Here is a 24,992-nt window from a genome sequence, read left to right on the forward strand (position 1 = left end):
ACTGAGTTTATGGATCCATAAATATATCTTTCTATATATGAAATCATTTTTTATGTCCTTCAGTATCATTCTATATTTTTCCATGGATTTAGAAAAATTAACTGGTTATATTGCTAGCTATTTTGTTGTTTGTGTGCCTATGAAAAATGACATCTTTTTTCTTACAATGGGTTATGTAAGTCTCTAGACAAACTGTCAATTTTTATACATAAATGAGAGTGTCCTATAGTTTGCTGTAATTTGCTATCACTATTCATAGTATCATATTTGATTCCAGTGTTTTATGTGAATCATAAAATAAATTTAGTGGCTTTCCACATTTTCCTATGCTCTGAAACAGTTTGTATAAGCTGGGAATTCCATGTTCCTGAAGGTTTGGTAGACATCACCTATAAAGGAATTAGGATTTAGTACCTTTTGAGGGTCAGGCATATATTTATTTGTAAAAACTGCATTGATTGCAATATATTCAATGGATGATGGTTTAATCAGGTATTCTACTTATTTGTGGCAGTTTTTATAATTTAAATTTTATTAGTAAATTGTGCAATTCATTTCATATTTATTGGTATCATATTGCACATATGACCCTTACTTTTCAAACCTCTTCTTTTGTGTAGTTATATCCTAGAATATTACTATTCTTCTAGTAGTTATTCCTAACTTAAAAACACATAATTTGTACTTTATAGTCAATATCAACATTTCACCAGCACCTATATCTAATATGCAGATGTAGATATCAATAATTTAGCTATATCTGTATATGCCTAGATACCCATTTTGCTTTAAAGTTTACAGTTGTTTACTGCATGCCTACTCAATGTCAGGCACTTTACTAACCAATCCACAAAATCCCACTGCAAAGTAGGCACTCTTATTCCAATTTTACCAAAAAGGAACCTCAGAGAGCTTAAGCGAAGTATTCAGGATCTCATAGCTAGAAAGGCGGGCAACTGGGGCTTAAATGTAAATCAAAGCCTGTCCTATACCTAGCCCAAGCACTGTCCAGAAATCCAGTTTTGAATAGACTTGCACCTAGCTTCTGTCAAAAGTGAATTTAGGCCAAATGATACAATAACAGACTATGATGGCAAATTTAATCCCTGGTTGATCAATAGAATCAATTTAGAGGCTTTAAAATATACATAATTGTGTGAGTCCTGTTCCAAGATCTACTGAATCAGAATTTCTAGGAATAAGACCAATACATATATGCTTGATATTTTATATTTTGAAACACTCCCCAGGTAATTCTGATGGTCCAGGTTTGGGAAGTGCTCATCCAAGGTTTACATTAATGACTCATTCCACTAAACTAATATTCCTCAAAAATATGGTCTATTGAGCTGATGCCCACTAAATAATAATCTCTCAGTCAGAAGTTCTGTAACTGTATCTTAAACAAGCTCCCTGGGTAATCCTGTGCACACTAAAGTTCAAGAACCATCACTATATGCTTACTGAGTTCTATCCTTAATATATCTTATTTTGGCTCCTTAGTATTTTCATAACTGACAAACTAATCTTGAGTTTTTGGCTTTGTGGAGGATCCAAAAACAATAACAAATAAAACAAAAAACAGGTATATGGAGAACACTTCAACATTCTTTGTGAAATTATCATCAGCAAAATTCTATTGATTGTGACTTGAGAACCAAGCTGAAAGCTCAAGATAACTTGAAAGTTTCATTATATTAATGACACACGGGGTGGTTTCTGGCCGAATTATTGTTCCTTTTTCTTCATCACAGTTGCCCAATCATTGACATTTTGGGTCAGACAATGCTTTTCTGAAGGACGGGGAGTAGCTGTCCTATGCACTGTAAGACATTTAGCAGATTCCCTGGCCTCTTCCCACTACACAGCAGTAGCAATCCACCTACCCAGCTCCCCCCTCCCCCGCCCCAACTGATAACTGAAAATGTCTTCAGACATTGCTAAATGTCCCCTGGAGGGCAAAATCACTCCCCAAATTGCCCACTGCATTACAGGATGGCTTATCTCTTCTCACTGACTTTATAGTTAAGACTCCTGCATGAGTATTTGAATTATGAGCCATCTCAAGTAATTGTGGGAGTTGTGAATTATAAACACATTTGAAACAACAAATATTACAACTTTATTAAAAATCCATTCATAGATTAATATTCAGAAACTGATTGAGTCTTTATATTATTAACAGATTCCAAAATAATTTAACAGATTCTTCACTTCAATATGACCTTTTGGAGACCTGTGAAATGACCTGCCGTCCCAAGCTTGTCCTCTTGTCTAACAATTTAGCTAGCATTATCAACAATTCTTCAAAATACGTCCTAGTTCTTTAGGGCATGATAGCATATGAAGTCTATCCATGGACACTACAGCAGATAACAAATTATATAGACCTGGGTAAGTGAAGGGGAGATTAATGTAACCATTGAGTTAATATTTGTCCTTCGTCATGTTTGTCTTTTTATCCATTGTTCAGGAAAATGTCATAAAAAAGTGTGTCATAGCTCAGTGTTTGATGTTGGATCCGGATAAGTATTGGTCCAGAAGAATAAGTATTTATTTGTAATATTTGAGACCCAGCTAATCTTGGGTTTCAGAGCTAGTTCTCATTAAAATCACTAGCATTTCTATTTACACTTTTTCCTATCTGTTGACATTTTGTAAATAAATATTTAGACACCAAGTGGCTGCATCTATAGGACTTCACATTTGGGGATAAAAAAAATGAAAAATATCATTATCTAGCCCTTTCCTAAGTTTGCATGTTTTGTTCTATGTTAATGATGCTAATTAAAATCAAACAGAGCAAATAAAAAGTAACAGGAGGCTCAATTTTCCTATGTATCATATAAAAGAAGGCATGAGAAACAGAGTAATTTAAGGATATCTTGTGCTTATGTAAGTTAGGAAATATGTATTTCACTAAAATTCATTTCTTTTTTAATTTCTAGAAGATTTTGAACAGAGAAAACACTGTTATGTTACATTTAGGATTCTGGTATTCATTATAGCTATACTGCTTTACATAATTAGAAGGCCACTGAAAATAAAAGTAGTTTACTTGCATTCAATTAGCACTAACTGAGCATATATATTATGCAGATGTTGTGCCAGGTGTCCGGGAAGACTAAGATGAATAATCATGGTCGCTGTCCTTGGGGAGCTCGTAGTCCCTGGGGGAAAGAGATTGTGACTAATGGTAGTAAGAAGTGGGTAACAGATACACTTGCCGTGTGGACACAGGCCATGGACTGAGGGGTCAGTAAGCAGTTCTGGAGTGTGGCTGGAGGTCACAGTGCAGTGGGAGGATGTTATAGAAGATGGGCTGCAGTGGCGGTCTGCAGATTCCACAGGAAAAAAATGAAGAAAAAGTATCTTCCTCACAGTTACCTTCTGGTAACACAAAAGCTGGGTAGGTACATTTTTTGCTGCTCTTTCATATAACAAAATAAATCAGTTGTTTTTTTTTTAACTGGAGTCTGGCCAGTGGTGTATTAAGCAATAAAGATACTCCAAGTCAAAAATCATTTATTTATTTGGTACTTTTGGTTTCAAATGTTACCTTCTTTCTCCTAGTCTAACTACGTAACTTTCACTCGTGTTTTAAAGAACAAAGAGAGCTTGAAGTGATAAAACATGTGGATAAAACATGTGTATCATTAACTTCATTGATTTGGATATATTCCATTTTATTGAAGGTCATGTCAATTATAGACTTGATGCTCTATATTTTAACCAATTGAAGCCAACCCTGTCATTTTCCCCCTCATAATAGAAGGGTGGCTAAGGGTTTGAATCTACCTTTAGATAAGTGTATTTAATATAATACAACTCAAGCCAAAAGCATTGTCACACTAGCCTATTGGGGTGCTCAGTATATATCCAAGTGCATTAAGTCAAGGGCAGCAGCAGCAGAAACAGCCCTGGCTTCCCAGCTCCTTGTTCCTTCACTCACACATCCTGCCTCTAGGTCAAGGTGTTCTGAATCTCCTGGTCTTTCTCCCCTTTCTCTTTGCCAAATTGTACTCTCAGAAAAGGATCTGGTATTTATATCTTGGTATAAATTTAAGTCATTGTATTATCTCTCCCTTTGTTACTTGCTTCTGAATCATACCTTTAATTATGTATACATTTTAGATATTTGTGAGCAGGAAAAGGAGATCCAGTTAACATAAGGACATACTGAGTAAATACCTAATGGCTGACTGTTGGATTACTCACCAAGTATTAGCTGCTTTGGGTCATAGGAAAATGAAGCATGTAACTTTATACCTTCAAATAATGTTAGAGGTGGAAGAGACACCTACTTTAGCTTCTGCAGTTTACACATTACAGGACTAATGGCCAGCAAGTGAAGCACCAGGAGCCTGGGGCAGCACAGCTGGAAACAGAGCTCTGATCTCCTGATCAAAATACTCCCACTATGCAACATGCTATTTTCTGCAAAGCAGGCGACACAGTCCCCAGTGCAAAAGACTGAAGATAGATAGAGTTTATAACGTATGACTCTTAGGCTGTGCCTTTTGATTCTTACATTATTGTCTCTGGTTATGTTTTACCAGAACTCCAGCCCAGTCTTAGCCATAGAGACACTCTACAGCATTGCTATTGGTTAGTAATTTCAACATTGACCTTTGTTTTCAGAGACACTAATCATCCTGATTATTATGTTCTGTCTGTGTTTTATCACATATGCCTCTTTCTTGGTACTGTTGCATGTACATGATGTTCCATCATCACTGAGAGCTTTAAGCCTCATCTTCTTCATCAATTTTTATCAAAATATGTTTTACTTATGTTTGTAAACCAAACGTTCCCTGGCCTTACTGGCCTACACCTACAAAATAAAATTACATTTCCTTTAATAACCATATTATGACGACTTAGAATGAGCATTCTATTCAACTGCAAGGAATCCAGTGTCTCAGCTGGGGAGATTTACGTACTCTGCCAATCCAGGCTGTCTTCTGGGGTCTCAGCCTTCTCTGGTCTCTACTCTGCCCCATGAGTTGCTACTTGTTCCACTGCAGGTCACCTCTTGATAGGCTGAGAGTGCAGTGTCTCTCAAGTTAGCACCCCTTCTCTGTGCATCCTCAGTGGGGATACTGTTGCATCCACAGGGGTGAAAATTGGTTCTTGAGGGGTGAAAACATCTTACTTATCTTACTGTTTAAATGTAGAAGGCACAGAAATGCATATAGTACATATACAGTCTATCTGTGGCATGAAACTTTCATGAGGAGGGAAGCAGTTAGGGAAAAAAAGGGGGGGGAGGAAATTGCTTGACTTTTCATAGCCCAGCTGAGACCAACCTGCAGGTGTTTACAAGATTTACTTAACTAAAGATTTTGGGAGTGACATCAGATGAACTCCTGGGAAAGTGCTAGATCTAGTCTCACTCAGAACACATCCTCCCTTAGGGCACCTCACAATGCACCTCTCCACCTAGGTCCTGATCGACTTTTTTTCTCATCGGTGTTACTACCCCCTCTCCAGGAGAGTTCTGGACGTGTCTGTGATTTACATTTTACATTTCCCCTCCCAGTTTCATTCTCTGTCCTGGAGCTGCCGGTATCCAGGGTGGTTGACTGTGGAAATTTCCACTCCCTCCAGAGTACTCATTACTCATAACAGGTCACCTTGCCTCATGGCCTCCAGAAGGAAAATCTTGTTGGAATATCCTAGTCTGATACAGTACAGTTTTCAAGTCTGTGATATCTGGTCTTAAATTACTCTAAAATTATAACATCAACAATTTAATCTAGTTTGAGATTAGTCAAACCCAATCTAATACGCTTTCAGTTTCCCTTTTGTCTGAAAAGAGATCATATTGCCAAGTCTTCCCAGTCATCTCTGAGATCATTGTGCTCAAATTCCAGTACAAATAATTAGAAAAAGGTGAAGAAATTCTTTAACTATTTTGTCAAAGTATAATAGTTATTCTTGAAAAATCCATTATCACTTTGTCTTCCTTTAGATTCCACCACAAGAATGACCCAACTGAGGTGTCAGTTGTTGGGTAGTTGATATATGGTTTTACTCTATTTCAGATTGAAGTGCGTACTGATGATAAGTGAAAAGCTTCCAGCAGGTTACCAACTTACCCGTTTGTCTGGGACTTGATCTTAGCACTTAAAGTCCTGGGTCCCAGGAAACCACTCAGTCTTGGGCAAACTAGTTTCCACCTTTTAAGTGACTACTTAGAGACCATTCTAGCAAAGGTGACTTAACATTGGCAGGTATTATCACGATTTCCTGTGGTGCGGTGCTGAGTTTGTTTCCTGGATGCTACATTCTTCCTTACTCTATTTCTCACCGTAAAAAGCAAAGCTATGCAGCAATATTACTTTTCCCTATATAACAAGTTAAACACTTTATCTTATAATCAGTATGTGAACACGTATCTTTTAGAAACTGGACACTGAGGCAGTCATTCGGTAACAGGCCTCTAATAGGAAAAGCTATTATCTCTGACAGCTGAAAGTGGTGAATCATTCTATTTGGTAATCACAGTTTGCTGGTTGTCATGAAAAAACATTTTAAATATTGCATGATACTGCTTAGCCCTCTGCCCCTCCTTGTCAATGCCACTGCTGTGTCTCCTGAGAGACCCAATATGTTAGGGCATGCCCACTGAAAATTGAAGCTGTATAATCTATTACCATGCAAAATAGAAATCAGCTTCATGCTGTGGGTAGCATTGAAACAGCCTTGTTACATTTACAAAGATTGTTCTGATAAGAGCATCCCCAGTTGACCAGCATATGGGCTCTGATGAGGCTATGTGTCTCTCATTTAATTTATAGTTGGAGCTTCCACCTTTGAGGTTTAACTAGCTTTTCAATGGGACATTTTGCACCTGTGCAGTGTTACTAATCCCAGAGACTATTTTCCTCTTTATCCTGTGGAATTATCGAGAGAGGCCAATTAAGGGGGGGAAAAAAGCAACTCAGGGAAATAGAAATATGCTGTACCCCAGAGGTTATGAGATGGAGCACATGAGGGAAGATGAATTCCTCTTTGAATTTGCTACTATAATTTTAAAATAACATCATATATATATATATATATATATATATATAAATTGGCACATATTGTGGGAACCTTTTAATGAGTTTTACAATTCTCTATTAATTCCTATTGTATATAATTCATATAGTTTTGAAGTTCCTACTGTATAGATTAATGACAACAGACAACTCTTTCTTCTCTTCTTTCTTTGCCAGAAAGAACAGAGGTCAGTATCGCATAACTTCCATATCAGCTGGAGGAAGTAGAAGACGCCCTCATCTCTATGTCACAAATGGAGAGACCATCCCACAAAGACACTGTGAAATCTCCAGCAACCTCATAATTTGCCAGCAGGCCTGAAATATGATCAAGTCAGGGCTCTTACATCCCTGTGAGCTTTCTGGCAGGAAAATGGACCCACTTTTTCTCTTTACTTTGTCTTGTTCTGAAAAACATAGTTCATTAAGTTTTCAAAAGACTGATTTTCTGATAGTTTTTTATGATAATGCTTAAGCACAGCCAGGAAGGAAATCAAAACCTCAGGTATTAGAAGTTCTGTGCACCCTAAATAGGGAAGAGATTGAATTTAAATACATAAACTGGAATAAGCCAAATATTTTCACATTTCAAAGTTTCAGTTATAGCAGTGTTCCCCTCTGCTATGTTGAGATTGTGACCTTTTATATCTACTATTGTCTTGAAGTGCCTGAAAGGCAGTCACCCCCCCTCTGTCCTGTTTCAATTGTGGTAGCAAGTTTTGGTGCCAAGGAATTAAATCTGATCAATTATGGAAGATTTTATGTAATTTTTCTGCTTATATTAGAAAGATTTAATAGTGCCCTAATTGCTTAATATGACTGCTCAGATTTCATTAAGATAAAATTATAGCAGATTATTGTAATATTTAATTATGAACAAGAGACTTGGCTTCGTTACAGGGAGTTCTGACAAAATACATAGGTTGAACCATATGATTCAGTTTCATTCAGTTCAGTCTCACAATTTCAGATCTTGAAATAATTGTGGCTATGCTATTTTAATAATCCAAGTCTGATGTAGGTTTTCCTCTCTTCATAAAGAGCTCAGTCAACAAATTAATAAGCTTTGCACTCAGAATTTTAGGCTAATAGAGACTTGGGAAAACTAACCAAGTTTTAAAGCGATCCAAACTTTCTGAAGTTTTGATACATGCCTATTATTTCTTTATTTCTTTTGCTGTTTCCTTTTGCTAAAAGAAGCATTCAAAGTACCGGCAAATGAATATTCACGTGCAATGAATATTCTTTAAAAATAAGTTTTATAGCGAAAGAAGTTTTATTTTGAGACTTTTATAATATTTTCCTTCCATAGAAACATCTTAATATATAGGGAAGCCTGGATTGGTTCATCCTTCAACTTAAGTTGATTATTTAAACTCTGTCTATTCCCAAAAGAATTTGAGTTGGCCCACAAAAATACACACAATACAAAAGGATGATAAATAAATTAGGAAACTGAGAAGATAGGAAAATGAGAAATATTAATTTAAAAAAACCTAAATACTTGGCAGGAAAATGGAACTCAGGGATTCCACCATTAGCACTTTCATCCCTAGATCAGTGCATCTCAACCTTGTCTGTGTGTTCAGACCAACTGGGAAGCTTTTAAAGGAAGGTGAAAGATTTATACGATCTTAAGAGAAACCAGAGTATTAGGGAAGCTTTTGAAAAACACCAATGTCTGCACCCCACCTCAGGTCAGTTACGTAAGAATTTTGAGGGTGGGGTCTGGGCACTGCCACCTTCGGAAAATTATGTAGGTTATTCTAATACACAACCAAAATTAAGAATCATTGCCCTCTGCCAAAAAAACAAACAAATAACACCCCACAACGTGTTCTCTCCTTTTGAATGTAAAGAAAGTTACAAGACTTTCACAGCAACCCATTCTGTCTCTTACATCATTTCATCATATCATTTTATCTTCACAGTAATCCTGTAAAATAAGATCTAGTTTTATGTCCTTTTTACACGTGAGATCAGACCGGTCAACTTGGTAAGGTCACTCAACAAGGATACAGGGAACGTGGATTCAACCTTAGACTGACATCACAAAAACCTATTTCCTTAACTTAATTCCTATATCCCCACCCTAGAATCTTCTTCTATGCTGCTAGTAGTAAAAAAATATATGCTAATAAACCAAACGATAGGAATGCTGTCAGCAAAGGGCTTATTCTATTACTTTCCTTCCGTGACAATATGAAAAAACTCTGATAAAAAGGGCTGAACAAATTCAGTTACCAAGTGTACCACACTCACGCCCAGAGATAACTGGAAGAAGCTCCACCATGCCCCAGTCTGCTCTCCCAGGGTATATCTCCACACATTTATTCCTTTTCCTAAGACTGCACATTGTTTTCTGTAAATGACTACTTGTCATTTACATTCATTGTGTTCTGATAAAGGGCTGTCATAGCTTTAAAGTAACCTTCAAAGAAACCATCCCAAATCAAACACTTATAGATCTCTGTCTCCCTACTCCTTATCTTGGAATGAATATCTGAGAAGGAAATCCTTTCACCACATATTCGTGGGGAAGGAAAATGGATTGTTTTTTCCATATGCGAGGCAGGATTTTTGATGAACTTTGAGATATTCTGGTATTTTATGCACCTGTCACTTTGTTCAGTCAAAGTAGTTTTGTTTCTTGACAACCTGTTCAGTAACATCAAGAGGCCAGCGAGAAGTTGAGCTAAATTAGGTAAGAGATTCCTAAATGGTACTTGTATTGAGGAGCGGCCTTTTATAAACCCACTTCATAGTGGAGACCTTGGGAGTAAAGTGGTCCTAAACCTTTCCTGGTGTCCAATACTGTGTTCCTCTATCTTGATAAGATGCATTTTAGAAAATTCTTATAAGAGACAGAGACTGGATAGGTATATTCATTCTGACACATTCTTTATAGAAACATTAGTAGCTTCAACTGTCCGTTCGAGGTGGTGAGATTTGGGGCCAGTTTATTTTTCCACTATGTATCATTATTCTCTAAGAGTCACATTTTCTAAAGTGCACATTTATAATTTACAGTAATTTATAAACAAAATAATGAATAAGAGGCATGGAAATAGCTTTAGAGGACATCTGAAAAGAAACAAAAAACTAGAGAACAGTATCATTAAATATCATTAAAGACAAATTAAAATGGCACAAAACATTTTGTCAACTATAGGCAATGCCTCTGGGAGTCTTGGCATGGGGAAGGGAACAACTAGATGGGTACTCGGTCTGCCATGGAAGAAACTGCTGGACAAGTCAGTGCCGGGGCAGAGCCGACGCTGAGTTCTTCAATAAGCAAGGAAACTGAACACACAGCTCTGGACTCCTTTAATCTAGGATCTTCCTTCTCAGGGGAATGACATACCCTGAAGGAATTAAATGAGGTTGGCCTTGCAGCTCTGCCAGGCACAAAAGAAAGTGTGGAGGGAGGTTAGGTATTCTGATTGTTCCCCATCTTTCCACTCCCAACCCCAGAAATTTTTTTAAAAAATAATAATGAAATATCTTTATCAGTTTGTGTTTTTCCTGATTAGAGAAAAGAGAATCTTGGAGACCGGATTTGGAACCCGGGTCAGAGAAGCATTGCTGGGTAAACCCTGCTCTCTGCGTCTTCATCAGGCATCTATTGACAAGCTGGTCTGGTTGTGCTCTGCATCCCCACAGGGCATTTGCACCCAGCCCTGCTGACTGGGGAGCAGTGCAATGCAGCTTCTGACAGATAGCTTGGTTGTTTTGTTATAAGGAGTTTCATTTTCCAAGGATGAATTATGAAGACTTTTTTCTCTCTTTTTGTTGTTTTAGGGCTGTCTTATCTGAAAATGTGTTAAGTTATCACGCATTGCCTTCTTTCTAGCCCTACACAGTTAATACAGGTAAATTACTCCTTAGAAGACAGCTTCCCATAGTTGGAATAGCACCTGGAGTAATACAACCAAGAGAGCAGTCCTGAAGGGTTGGGCATGAGAGGTGGACTTGGTGAAAGAAAGAATAAAGAAACGATCAGATGAGGCTTGAAGGTAGGCAGGATTCCTGTGGTAGCCCTTGGCTGGGTCCATTTCTCTTTCTGTTTTGCCTCCTAATCAGACTTGTTGTTATTTACCCACTGACCTCTGTTTCTCCATGACACTCTCCCAGCTGGCCTTCCTACTAAATCTCTTTGCTGGCTGAACATCGGCCTTCCCCAGCTAAAAGCCAGCCAGAAAAATACTACCTCCATCTCAATAGGCCGGAGTGTGGCACTCTAGGAATGGAAGCAACAGCTATGGCTCCTGCACTGAGTCAGTCAGGTATCCAATTCAAACAAATGACCACTTAGTAGGCAGCTACTGTGTTCAATGGTCCTGGGATAGTACAGAAAGAGATGCAAAGATTAAAATATAGTCTCTGTCCTTGGGTAGTTTGGGACCTGCTTTGGGGATAAAGCAATTGTTTTCAAGAACAATAGTAAGCACAGCAAGAGAGATGTGGCACTGTGTTATGAAAGGGGGATATTCAGAGAATTTCCTCGCTGCTCTCCCTCCCCCCCCCACGCAGTGAGCTCCTAACAACATGAGGTGTTAGGACTTCATGCCCTCTGTGCCCCAGTGACTGCCTCATGCAAGTCTGTCACACAGTGTTTGTAAGCCATTATTTTGGAGAAGAGATATGCAGTGGTGTAAATCTGAAAGGGCTTACTAGGCAGGAGAAGTGCTGCTGGGGAGTTAGGGATGAAGGCTGGAAGAGCATTCTGGTTGGAAAAAAACAAACAGGTGCAATAGTCCAGAGACATATAATCCCTGCCCAACTTCCTGTGCTCACTGACTCCCACTTCAGCCAGGAATTTTGAGGAGGGATTTCCACACAGGTATTTGAAAATAAGACTTATCTGGTAAAAATAGCTTAGTTGGTCTCCCAACTCTGACATCACTTAGGAATCCTCATCTGCTTGCTTCCTTCCCTTCCTCCCATTCTTTCATTCCTAACCTTTCCACTGCTCTTTGGTGTCCTATTTCCCTTTTCCCTTGCCCTGAGCTCCCCACGCCATCCTCATCCCTGCAGAGGAAGCTCTGAGAAGCTCTAACAGAAGCTCTGAGAGTTGGTGTGGCTGCAGCATGACATAAAAAAGTCCGTTTTCCACATTTGTATTTTGCCTCTGCAAGATTTAAACCTCTCCTCTCCTCGCTGCCTCACCCCCTAAAAATCTGCATCAAGTTCATGTGCATCTTCAACTCTCTCCTCTTCAACTCCCCGGAATGGAACTTTTCACAATGTTTTGGCTCCCCAGGAGGTCTGAGGATCTAGTGTATGGCCTTGGTTTTATAATAAAAGGCTGGTAAAATGTCTTTTTTTTTTTTTTACTTCCACCTTCTCCACTGGATTGTTCAGTTTTGGCTTTCCTATCTTCCCTTGTATCTTAGTAAGGTTTCCTTCCAGACATTTCTTCAAATGACTTGACAACAGCCCTGCTATCTTCTAAGAACCTAACAACACTTTGGCTGCTTTAGAAAAATGTGTCTGTTTTTCCATCTCATTAAGAAGCATCTGCAATCTCTCTGAAAACACATAAAAGGGATATACTGAGGGCATGCCAGAATCTGAAAGTCCCATTGAAATTAAAGCCCATTAGTGTTTTTTATGACATCAAAGAGTTACCCATGCATTTAAAAAATGTACTATTTTGTTTTGGATATGGGTAGGATAGGATGTAAAAGCAAACATATTTGCTTCTTAGTTTATAGTCATAGGAATCAAAGGAAAGAAGAGGAAAAAGAGAAAAGGGAAGAAGAGAAAAGACAGAACTGACTCTTTCCATCTCAGGTTATTTCTGAAATGACAAAATGATGATCTTTCACAATTCTCCGAGCTGTGTTCGTGTCGCTACTCTTCCACTGCTCTCAGGGGTGACTCGCCCAGGACAGGGTCCCTTTCAGCCTCTCTGGCTACTAAGCTGAGGCAGACATAGCCACAAGGTGTCACTATTGCTAAAATAGCTCTGCACCTACAGATTCCGATACATATATAACTTAGCTTTCATTTTGTTTTTAAGCAGGGTCTTTGGGAGAGGCCCTTTCGGATTGGCAGTATCAGTTGCCTCCTTCACTTCAACGCACTGTGACCTCGCGTGAGGCTTGGATTCCTAATCTGGAAATTGGATAGAAGAAAACAATTCCTGTTTTTCAGGATAGTTATCAGCTTTAAATTAAAACACCTGGTGTAGCTGGGTTTCGCAGGCAGCACCGAGTAAGCTCTCAACACAGGTTAGCTCCCTTAACTCAGAAAGTGAGGACTGGGGTTGGGAGGTAGGAGAGAGTGAGAGAGTGGTAAATTTTTGAGCCCGCCTGCCTTCCTTCCTTCCCTCCTTCCTCTCTTTTGATTTTAGAGCTGAAAAAAAAAACTACCATCTAGTACAGAGTTCTGGCTATTGTTAATAGCTGTGCCATTAAAAACAATGTTTGGGAAAAGCTAAGTACTATAGCTTCCTTTGGCAGAGTCAAAGTATTAAAGTCCTATTAACGTGTCTAAGGAGTCCTGTCATAAAGAAACCTATTGAATCAGATTATTTTGTTGAATCCAAAGTTCCCCAAGTTTCTTTGAGCCAAGACATATTTTTGTTTGTTTGTTTATTATCATCCAGATTGGGAAACTTTAGTCTGGTTTAACTTCTTTGTCATGTAGATGAGAAAACAGAAACCCAGAGAGTAACGCTTGGTTCATAAAACACATATCTTAGAAGTGGCAGAGCTGGTCTGGAACCACTGCAGTGTTAGCGTTGGTTTGTACCAGATCACAAGAACCAGCTGTGCTCATCTCTTTCCAATCCTGTGTTTAGTGATAACCAGGTTTGTTTGCCTGACGTGCAGCAAGCCAAAGACTGAGATGAACAACTTTACAGCCAAGAAAGAGTTTACTCACAAGGCAGCCAAGCAAGGAGATGGGAGAACAAGTCTTAGATCTGCCTCCCCAAAGGCTAGGGTGTTGGGGTATTTATGGGATAAGCAGGTGGTCTTAGGCTGGGGAAAGGTGATTGGAAGCAGGGGAAAAGGTGAGTAAATCCGTGTTCTGCGCAGGTGTGCCTGGGTCACATGCTTCCACGTATTCAACGTGGAGGCGCTTGGCGTGACCTGAGGGTCGGGTTTCCAGCCCTCTGACGTCTAAAGGCCATTCATCGGACAGCTGCACAGGCCCAGTTTTAGGGTCAGTGGTCCCAACCAACCCCCAGCCAGCGTGCACTGGGCAGAGGTTGACTCCAGTTTCCTATAAAACAACTGGGCTGCGTGAAGGTGGGAAGGTATGCAATTAAAGAGAGGAAAAGAATGAAAGAAAGAAAAAAAACCTGAAACAATCAATGAAGGCAGTTTACAATCAAAGGGTTTACAAGCAAAGAGGTTCTCTTATGTTATTCTGTAAGACAAGTTCAAGAATTTCTATTAGTTATCAGCTCCTGATAACTCTGTGGGGCATGGTTTCAAGGTTGAAAGCTTGACATCCACCTCAGTGGGAATATCTACACCACAGAAATTGTCGAACACCACAAATTGTTTTTTTTTTTCCTCCAGAGAAAAAGTTTACCAGCACACCACTGTTAGAACCCAAACCCACATTTCATTGATGTTTTCAGCCTCTAAGGTACTTCAAAGCAGATGTTTTGAGAGAGGAATGACTAAAACTCAGAACATTAGTACCACTGAGTGCATGCACGACACATATTGATGTCATTAGGGGGAGAAGCAGAATATATCCCTCATGTTAAGAGGTATTTCAGTTTCCATCTGGGTTCTAACCTGGCAGGACACAGGCAGTCAAATTTCAAGATAGAGGAAGATTATTTGCTAACTGGCCAGTATCTCTTCCAGCCCAATGCTGACTCTTGGGGTAGCTTCAGGGGCCAGAACAAATTCAGTGACTCCATGTACCCCACTGCTGGCCCACTACGGTTTATTTTATAGGTTCATGGGATGCTAAAAAGTCTCTCTCACTAATATATAAATATAACAATAATGAGGAGGTTGACAGCCATCACTGGAGTCCTTTTCCCAGGCCCTGCATTCAAAACTTCTCACACCCAGTCCTAGTCTCACAGAGGAGAAAACTGAAACGCAACCAACTTTAATAACATGTCCATCGTCACACAACTAATACTTGTCTGCCAGACTTTAAATAGCATGATTTTCCCTTAAGCCACTTCAGGCATCCTCAGGTATAGTGGAAGAGGAGCAGAAATGAGGTGCCTGGCGCGGGCACTCCTCAATAAGAAAATGCCCCGGAAACAAGGAAGAAAGCACTCGATGGGGGAGGCATCTGCCTGCTCTGTTTAAAACCCACACTTTCCAGGCTTCCCTGGTGGCGCAGTGGTTGAGAGTCTGTCTGCCGATGCAGGGGACACGGGTTCGTGCCCCGGTCCCGGAAGATCCCACATGCGGCGGAACTGCTGGGCCCGTGAGCCACGGCCGCTGAGCCTGCGCGTCCGGAGCCTGTGCTCCACAACGGGAGAGGCCACAACAGTGAGAGTCCCGCGTACCGCAAAAAAAAAAAACAAATACAAAAACTCACACTTTCCGGGCTTCCCTGGTGGTGCAGTGGCTGAGAGTCCGCCTGCTGATTCAGGATACCCGGGTTCGTGCCCCGGTCCGGAAAGATCCCATATGCCGCGGACTGGGCCCGTGAGCCATGGCCGCTGAGCCTGCGCGTCGAGCCCTGGCCGCTGAGCCTGCGCGTCCGGAGCCTGTGCTCCGCAATGGGAGGGGCCCCAGCAGTGAGAGGCCCGCGTACCGCAAAAAAACAAAAAACAAAAAAATCCTCACACTTTCCTTAGACAGGAGGGCGGAAATGGAATTGTTTCATGCCCAATGGGGGGGATATTAGGTAAATACATTGGAAACAGAGAGATTGCCGTAGTTGATTGCTTCTGAGCAGAGGAAATATGGAAGTTAAAGTAGCTTTTACAAATAATAGCTTGGGTGTTAAACCAGAATGACAAGCTGCTTCATGCTTTTGGGAAATGGCTTCAAATCATTTATCAGTCGTTTCAGTCACAACATTAGCATCAGCAGAGACTGAAGTTTGAAGTGAGACGGCAGCTGAAAGCAGGAGAAGCACAAAGCCACGTTGGCTCTGGCCGGGGCCCTGGGCTGTGGGATTCCTAGGCGCTGTGGACGGGGGTGGGGGTGGGGGCGATGCCATGGAAGCCCACAGCCCAGGCATGAGAGAGTTGGAGCCACCGGTCCGTCCTCTGCACGTGCCTCCAGCCCCACTCCTAGCAGCTGTGGATGCTGAGAACCCGGCCTTGAAATAAGAGAGGTCGCTCCAGCTCCACAGTGATTTGCTCAGTCCGGCTTTTTTGTTTGGGGAATGAAACGCTGGAGCCATGGAGCACCTCTGCATTCAGGCTGGGACATTCACTTTGTGCTCTCTCTGGTCTACTGGTTGAGCTTCACACAGATTTTTCTTCCTGGAGGGTTTATCTATTTTGTTGATAAATTTGAATTTGATACCACCAAATTTGAGCCAGAAATCATTTCCTATACCACTATTTACAGCTCAAATCAGATAAGTACCACTCTCTACAATGGACTAGAGATCTGTCAGTCATGGTCAAGCATCCCAAATCAAGCCCTCATTATGTGAGTTTGGCCGAATTGGCTCTTTTTAAGCGTGGAGCATGCCATTGTTACATACTACTGGGTTGCCTGCCTCTAAAATACCCTGTGCCGAGCATCTCATAACCTGGAGTGGAAAGGCCGCAAGTGTAACCTATCATGACCACAACTCCCTTCCAAGGAGGGATATGAGAGGAGCTTTCAGGTGGTTGCTTATATAGGTAACCATGCTCTGCAGCACATGGTCCTGGATTATTCTTCCACTGCAGCTGTAGGACATAGCTTGATGTAAGGACTGGCTGAGAAGGAAAAACGCTCAGAGCGCGGCTCCAGGGTCCTTCCAGCATGACAGCTGCAGGGGGCTTGTGGCTTAGCACTAGATTGTTTTCCCAGTGTACAGGCTTCCCACCAAGGAGAGTCAATGGAAAGTTCAGCCCATCCACTCGATAAGAGTAATCTGCACACACCCCTGAATTGGGAGCTAAAGCAGTTTAAGAGTGAAAAAGCATGAAAATTTAGACTCTGATAGGATCAGCAGTTTAAATTTAAAAAAAATATAATAGAATATTAAATGGAATAGCAAGATCTACTATCCATCGGTGCTATGAAGTGGAATTGATGATGAAACTTTTGCTGCCTACCATTTTATTTTAGACCCTAAACAGCACAACAGATTCCAAAATTAATTATAAAAAGCGAGGGCAACTACATCACAGTCTTTGTGTGCTTATCGCCATCCACCACAGCAGTCCATTAGTCCTGCTTTATCAGAGGATGTTAGAATGCAGACACATCAACAAAGCTCATTTATTAATGCCATGAACAAATTAGATCATCAGAGCTTATTCCTAAATTTTTGGATCAAAGCTGAATATTAATAAGTAAATAGACAATTCAAAACAAAACAGCGCATACGCTACAGAAAACCCTCTTCTCCCTGTCCCCCTCCCCAAATGAATATTCTCCATCTTCGAACCTATAAAGTTTTCCCTATTTGCCTAGGTCACCTATACCCAGGGGACCTTCTGCATTTCCTTGGTTATGGGAAGGAGATGCTTTCCAGTGAGACAACCATTGTTCAACTCTGTGTGATTTCTCATATTTCTCTTCTACTGTCCTACATTATACCTTGTTTCCAACAGAATTGGTCTTCTCACCATTCAATAAATATAATTTACTTTTCTGTCTCTGTGTGTCCACCCGTGCCATTGTTTCGACCTAGAATGCCCCTTTCTTTCAGTTTTAACTCTCAAGTCTTACTTATCTTTCAAAACTCAGCTAAAAATCACCTAACCTGGCCCTGAGAACAGGATATGATCTTGTCCACCTGCAGTCATCTGAAAAGATTATTTTCAAGTTTTTGTGTGTGTAAGAATCATATGTAGAGCATATTAAAAATGTAGATTCCCAGGCCTTACTCCCAATGATTCTGATTAAGCAGATCTGGGATAGGGCTCCATAATCTTCATTTAAAAAAATATCACCAGTTAATTCTTTTTTTTTTAATATTGCCAATTTTGGTGATTTGTTTTTTAAAGAAATTAACATATCACAGGCAGAATGAAATGAAGTTGGTCACCTCAAGTGTTTCAGTGAAACACACACACACACACACACACAGCACACCACAACACCATAAGACAATGTCCCACAATAATTGCCTAGAAACATTTAAAATACAGACTCCTTTTAATTTCCTAAACATTACACAGCTGTGTACGGCATTCTGAGAAAACAGACTTCAAATATGTTGTTCTTACTGAGACCAGGAAAAATTGCCAAGAAAGCATCAGATAAGTTCAAATTACAATTATTATTATTGCCATAAATCAAAGGGTTTATTTAAGAGAGCTAAGGTTTCCTCATCGGAACTTTGAAGTCAGAGTAACCCATTTATTTATTTATTTACTTATTTGCTAGTATATAGAAATTAAATATATTCAATTTTATTGAGATATAATTGACATATAACACTATAGAGTTTAAGGTATAGAACATAGTGATTTGATATATGTATGCACTGCAAAATTACCACAATAAGTTTAGTTAATATCCATTACCTCACATAGTTACAATTTTTTTCCTTGTGTTGTTAGATTGTTTAAATATATTGACCCTGAATCCTATGGCTTTTTATTTTATTTATTTATTCTTTTATACAGCAGGTTCTTATTAGTTACCTATTTTATACATATTGGTGTATATATATCAATCCCAATCTCCCAATTTATCATCACCAGTTAATTCTGATGCACTAAGTTGGTGGACCATTCCTGCTATAGACTGAATGTTTATGTCCCTCACCCCCATTTCACAGATTGAAAGCTAATCTCCATTGTGATGATCTCAGGAGGTTTTGGGATGAGGTCCTGAGAGTAGATTCCTCATGAATGGGATTAGTGACCTCATAAAAGAGGCTCCAGCCAAACGTTATTTTTGAGGCAGTTCTCTTTTATTCTCATGATAAAAATATAAAGCCTTGGTCCCTATCTTTAGAATTGGAAGAAAATTTGTCAGTTTTGAGGGCATTGTTTGTATTCATTGCTCATGGCTGTGACTTGATGCCAGCTAATTCACCAATACCTTCAGAAGTGGCCGGGGAGTCTAAATGTACGGTCTGAATTGTCTGACAAACAACCATTGTCTCAGTTCCTCCACCGATGGAAAAAATTATGGTTTTTCATTAAGCATACACCTAGCTAAACTTAGTGAACTATTGCTTTGCAGAGAAGCCTGGCCCCTATTTTACTTAATTTGCTTTGTATTAAAATTGTTCAATGAAACCTGGGAAGAAAAATAAGGTGTTCCTCTAATGTTTATATGAACGCCATTTTTCTAAATGAGTTCCTGTATGAATATACATAACATTTTATCAAAAGTAATAGTCTTGGCCTGAAAAAAAATCATAGCACTATATATTAATTATCCAAAGCAGTGGCTTTATTTATGACCTCTTTGACACAGCCTTCACCTCAGTAGTCTCAACCCCAGAAGCTGTGAAGAAAATAAAAAAGGAACTGAATGTAGGTTCTCAACTGGAACGATGGTTAATTACTTCTGTTCTGCACTGTTTGTGCTGTATGGTCAGTAACATGCTAATGAGTTTCAATTAAGTTACCTCTGCAAATCTAAGTTACCTTTGCAAAATTCTGCCAAGAAACAGAAATTGTGTCATATAAGGTGGGATGTTGGATGAATATTGTCTTGTTATCAGTGACCATATATGCTTGACCCCTGACTTTTCCATTATGTGTGATTCAGAATCACTGATGTGTGTTATGGGGTTAAGGTCATGATTACAAGTGGCTGAGAAGAAAGTAAAAGAATTAATAGGGGAAACAACTGTAACTCTAATACGTTATGGGAAACCTGAAAGATGTTCTCTGGACTGTTGCACCCTAAGCCTTGTCAGCAGAATGCTGAGGTGGGAAGGTGATTGGCCTGAAAGAAGGCGCTGGAATTAGAACATTTGTCAGTGTGTTCTTCATGGAACACTAATCCCTTAAAAAATAAGAGAGGAAAAAAATGTTCCCATGGCCAAAGAATTTGGGAAACATTATATACTCTCTCTTCCCATGCCACCTTGGAGATTTATACAATTAAAGATTCTGAAATTCCCGCAATTAAAGAAAGACCAAAAAGTAATTAAATTTATTAACCAATACCTCCTGATATTTTCCTGAACTCAACCGTTATTTTGAGAACCATCTGTGGAAATGATGTCCTGGTGTCTGGGAACATAAGTTTGGGGAGTGTTCCCTCCACTTCCAGAACTGATAAGAAAGAGTAGCTCACTGTGCCTGAACTATTTATACAAACCATGTGGTTTAGGAGGAACACCTGCTTGCCTTCTGAGAGTGTGGGATTTAGGGATGTGCTAGGCAGAGGGTACCCATGTTACCAGCCCCCTATAAAAACCTTGGACATTGAGCATCTAAAGAATCTCTCTGGTTGGTAACATTTCACACGTGCTGTGACAATGCGTTGCTGGTGGAAATTAGGTGCATCTGTGGGATTCACTGGGCGAGGAAGCTTGTGCCTGGTATTCCCTTTGTTGAGTGTGATATTCGTATCATTTCACACTAACGCTGCTGAGCTGTGTGAGTCCGCCTAGCAAATTATTGAACCCGAGGGTGATCTTGGGCACCCCCAAACACATGTGGTGAGCAAGAAAGACACACCTCTGCCCTCACAGGAGTTACCATCTAATGATGTAGGTGATAAACCAGTACTTATAAAAATGATCATTTATAAACCTACGATTAAGATAAATAATTTTTATAAAAAGGAAAAGTGCAAGTTTCTGTGAGACAAGTAACAGCAAACTGAATGTGGATTGGGAATATCAGAAAAGGCTGTGCTGAGGAAGTGAGAATTAAGATGAATCCTGAAGGATGGACAGGAGTTACTCAAGATGAAAGGAAGGGGATGAACAATTTGGACAGAGGTAACAATGACTGCAAAGACTCTAAGACTTGCTATAGCAAGACCCTGGTCTTGCTATTGCATTGTGCGTGTATCAGAAGGAAGTCCGGTCATGCTGAGGATATTTATAGGTTGAGACTGACCCCAGAGTCAAAAGATCTGGCTTCTTTTATACATACGTTATTGGCGAGCAATTGCACCCCTAGGTATATACTCAACAGAAGCAGTGCACATATATACACCAAAGTAGATGTCCAATGATGTTTATAGCAGACAGAAACCATAAATGACACAAATGTTTTCTATAGAAGTATGGATAAACAAATTACAGTATATTTGTATAATGGAATATTATACAGCCATGAATTTGAAGAAATTATTGATACATGCAGCAAGATGGATGAATCTCAAGAAACAGAATGATGATCAAAAGAAACCAGACATAAAAAAGAACATTTATATTGATTTATATCAAAATTTAAAACTATAAAACAAATCAATGGTGATAGAAGTGAAGATATTGTTTACCTTGAAGTGTAGTGACTGGCAGTAGCATAAGTAGCACTGGGTGCTACTAATATTCTATTTGTTGATCTGGGTAGTGAATATATGAATGTGTTCAGTTTATGAAAACCTACTGTACTGTACACTTAAAGTCTGCATACTTTTCTACAGATATGTTTTAGCTCAAAAACAGTTTACAGCAAAAAATCTGAGTTCTTGCCTTGTTATTAACAAGCCCTTTTACTTTGGACAAATCACAGACTCATCAAGCCTCAAATTTTTCATCTCTAAAATGAATGAAGGGCTTCCCTGATGGCACAGTGGTTAAGAATCTGCCTGCCAATGCAGGGGACGCGGGTTCGAGCCCTGGTCCGGGAATACCCCACATGCCGCGGAGCAACTAAGCCCGCACGCCACAACTACTGAGCCTGTGTGCCACAACTACTGAAGCCCGCATGCCTAGAGTCCATGCTCCACAACAAGAGAAGCCACCACAATGAGAAGCCCGTGCACCGCAACGAAGAGTAGCCCCCGCTCGCAGCAACTAGAGAAAGTCCGCACGCAGCAACGATGACCCAATGCAGCCAAAATTAAATAAAATAAAAAGAAATAAATTTATTTTAAAAAAAGAATGAAAACACCTGCCTTTTCTTCAGTTTTTAATAGAAATCAAATGTCTTCATGAATGATATTATAATCTGATTGGTAGATGGGATATCAACTTGTGATGTCATTTAAAATATTCATACTCATCTCCGTTGACTCTCAATTATTCATTCAGTGCCTAGTTATCTAATCTGTGAGTTTCCTGGACTTCAGCTCTTCTCTTCTATACTATTTACGCATAGCAGGACATGCAGAAATAAAAGAAGAAGCAACGAATTGTTTGTTTTCAATGGGCACGTATGCCTTAAAAGTTTATGTTGTAGTATAGTTTTTAGATTGTCAAAGCATTGCCATTGTGTATGCTAACTTGAATCTCTAAAAATTTATTTTGATTACTAAAAACAATTGCTACAATTTATTGACTGTTTATATCACAGACGGGCATCACATATATGGTAATATATGTATATATACATACATATCTGTGCATTATACGTATATACATATATATAATCATCTTATTGAATCCTCACCTCAAACCCATGAAGTAAGTTTTGTAAAAACCATTTTGCAGGGCTTCCCTGGTGGCGCAGTGGTTGAGAGTCCGCCTGCCGATGCAGGGGACACGGGTTCGTGCCCCGGTCTGGGAAGATCCCACGTGCCGCGGAGCGGCTGGGCCCGTGAGCCATGGCTGCTGAGCCTGCGCGTCCGGAGCCTGTGCTCCACAACGGGAGAGGCCACAACAGGGAGAGGCCCGCGTACCGCAAAGAAAAAAACAAAAACAAAAAAACATTTTGCAGATAAGAAAACTGAGGTTCAGTGAGGTTACAGTACTTGTGTAAGGTTATGTAAGATGTGGCTGAATTCGGTTTGGTACCCGGGACTGTTTGCCTCCACAGTCCCTGCTTTTCATCCACACTATACCCTCCTGTTGGTGGTGCCTCTGGAGCACAGGTTTCATTCATGCTTCCTATATGGATCAGCTGTGGCACGGACATTGACCACCGGCAGCAACTCCTTTATTTAGCAAACACCAGTGCCAAACAGTCTGTCTTTTGCACATGACAAAGTCTACATTATAAAAAGAATATATGTAATCTATTTATTTGGTAATTCACTGCATCTCACTATTTGCCCCATACAAAATGCCTGATAGGAAACTAACTTTTGTGATGAAATCACAGCTTCAAAGCAAAGATTTGCAGCATTAGAAAGACATGTACAGAGCTCCCCTGATGGTGCAGTCATTAAGAATCTGCCTACTAACGGAGGGGACGTGGGTTCGAGCCCTGGTCTGTGAAGATCCCACATGCTTCGGAGCAACTAAGCCCATGCACCACAACTACTGAGCCTGCGCTCTAGAGCCCACGAGCCACAACTACTGAGCCCATGTGCCTAGAGCCTGTGCTCTGCAACAAGAGAAGCCACCGCAATGAGAAGCCTGCTTGCTGCAACTAGAGAAAGCCCGCGCGCAGCAGCAAAGACCCAACGCGGCCCCCCCCCTCAAAAAAAAAGAAAGACGTGTAAAAGATCTCTTGTGATTTGATCTTTTTTACAGAATTTTGTCTTCCAGGAACCTCTCAACCCTTCATTTTAGAACAGATCTCAGTCTCCCACCCCAGATCCTCAATCTTTGTCCAGGATTACAAGAGACTTTTGTCTAAAACGTGCCTGCATGCAAGTATAGTTGAAAAGGTAGAGGAACCGAGGTGATGGGGGGTTGAGGCAGAGGTTGAAACCTCAGGAAGCCTTAGAAAGGACAGAAGGTGTTACAGGACAGTTTACAGTGGGTAGACCAAGGAATCACAGTGCTTGGATTTTGATAATAAAACAAAGATGAGACCTTTTCAGGCCTGCATGAGAGAAGGAGGGCATTGGTTACTGAGATCTGCACACAGGGTGATTAAGAAAGAGGAGATATAATCAGCTTCCTGCTTCTGTATTCAGGGCCCAGCCAGCATCAGCAAAGCCTTGCACTCATCCATTTTATGTAAAGAGGGTTGACGCAAAAGACCATAACAAGCGTGGTAGCTGCCCTCAGAGGGGTTCTAACTTAACACCTCAAGCCTTCACAGAGATGTAAGCTTGCATAGAAAGGCAACAAAGGTGAGGGCAGGCAGGGTGGGGTGGGAACGAGGGCTGAGGGGTGGAGCCCAGGTGAAGGAAATGGGAGAAATCGCTGCATAGGAGAATGCTCTCCATAAGTAGGCTGGTCACAACTTGTCTAGGAACAAACTTAAGAAACTTTGTGTATCTGACTTTGTGTCTCTTTTCCTCTCCATTCTGCTATCACTTCCCTGGAGCCTTTTGTCTCATCTGTAAAAGAAAGGCGCAGAAATGGATAATCTCCGAGGTCCTTGCCAGCTCTGACAGCCTATGACTAATCCTTCCGTGTGAATGCAGTGCTTTACAGGGGATGTAATACCACATCGCCTTTGGGGAGAAAACTAGGCTGAGTGTAGAATTATGAATTTGACCTTTGAAATTTAAACTGTTTTGATTGTATTTTTACTGTTTTCCTAAGGGAGCCATTCATGTTGCTTTTGTACTTGAAAACTAAACATAGTTCTTAAAGGGAATTGGTGAAAATGACGATTATCCATCATTCAACACTGGGGTCTGTCTCAAGGGCTGGTTAGAGGGCGTGTGGCTATTTGAGGTGGAGGAAATCAAGCAGGAGAGGAAGTTTATTATGCCAAATACAGTGCCCACTAGAAATCCTAGGAAACCCAGCCTCCTGAGCTCAATGGGATTTTGAAACACTTGCTGTTTGAAATAATTCACTCTTGCCTAAAGGTATAAAAGAATATTTTTCCAATTTTCCTCTTGAAATATC

The sequence above is a fragment of the Stenella coeruleoalba genome (genome assembly GCF_951394435.1).
Source record: "Stenella coeruleoalba genome assembly, chromosome: 9".
Classification (NCBI taxonomy): domain Eukaryota; kingdom Metazoa; phylum Chordata; class Mammalia; order Artiodactyla; family Delphinidae; genus Stenella; species Stenella coeruleoalba.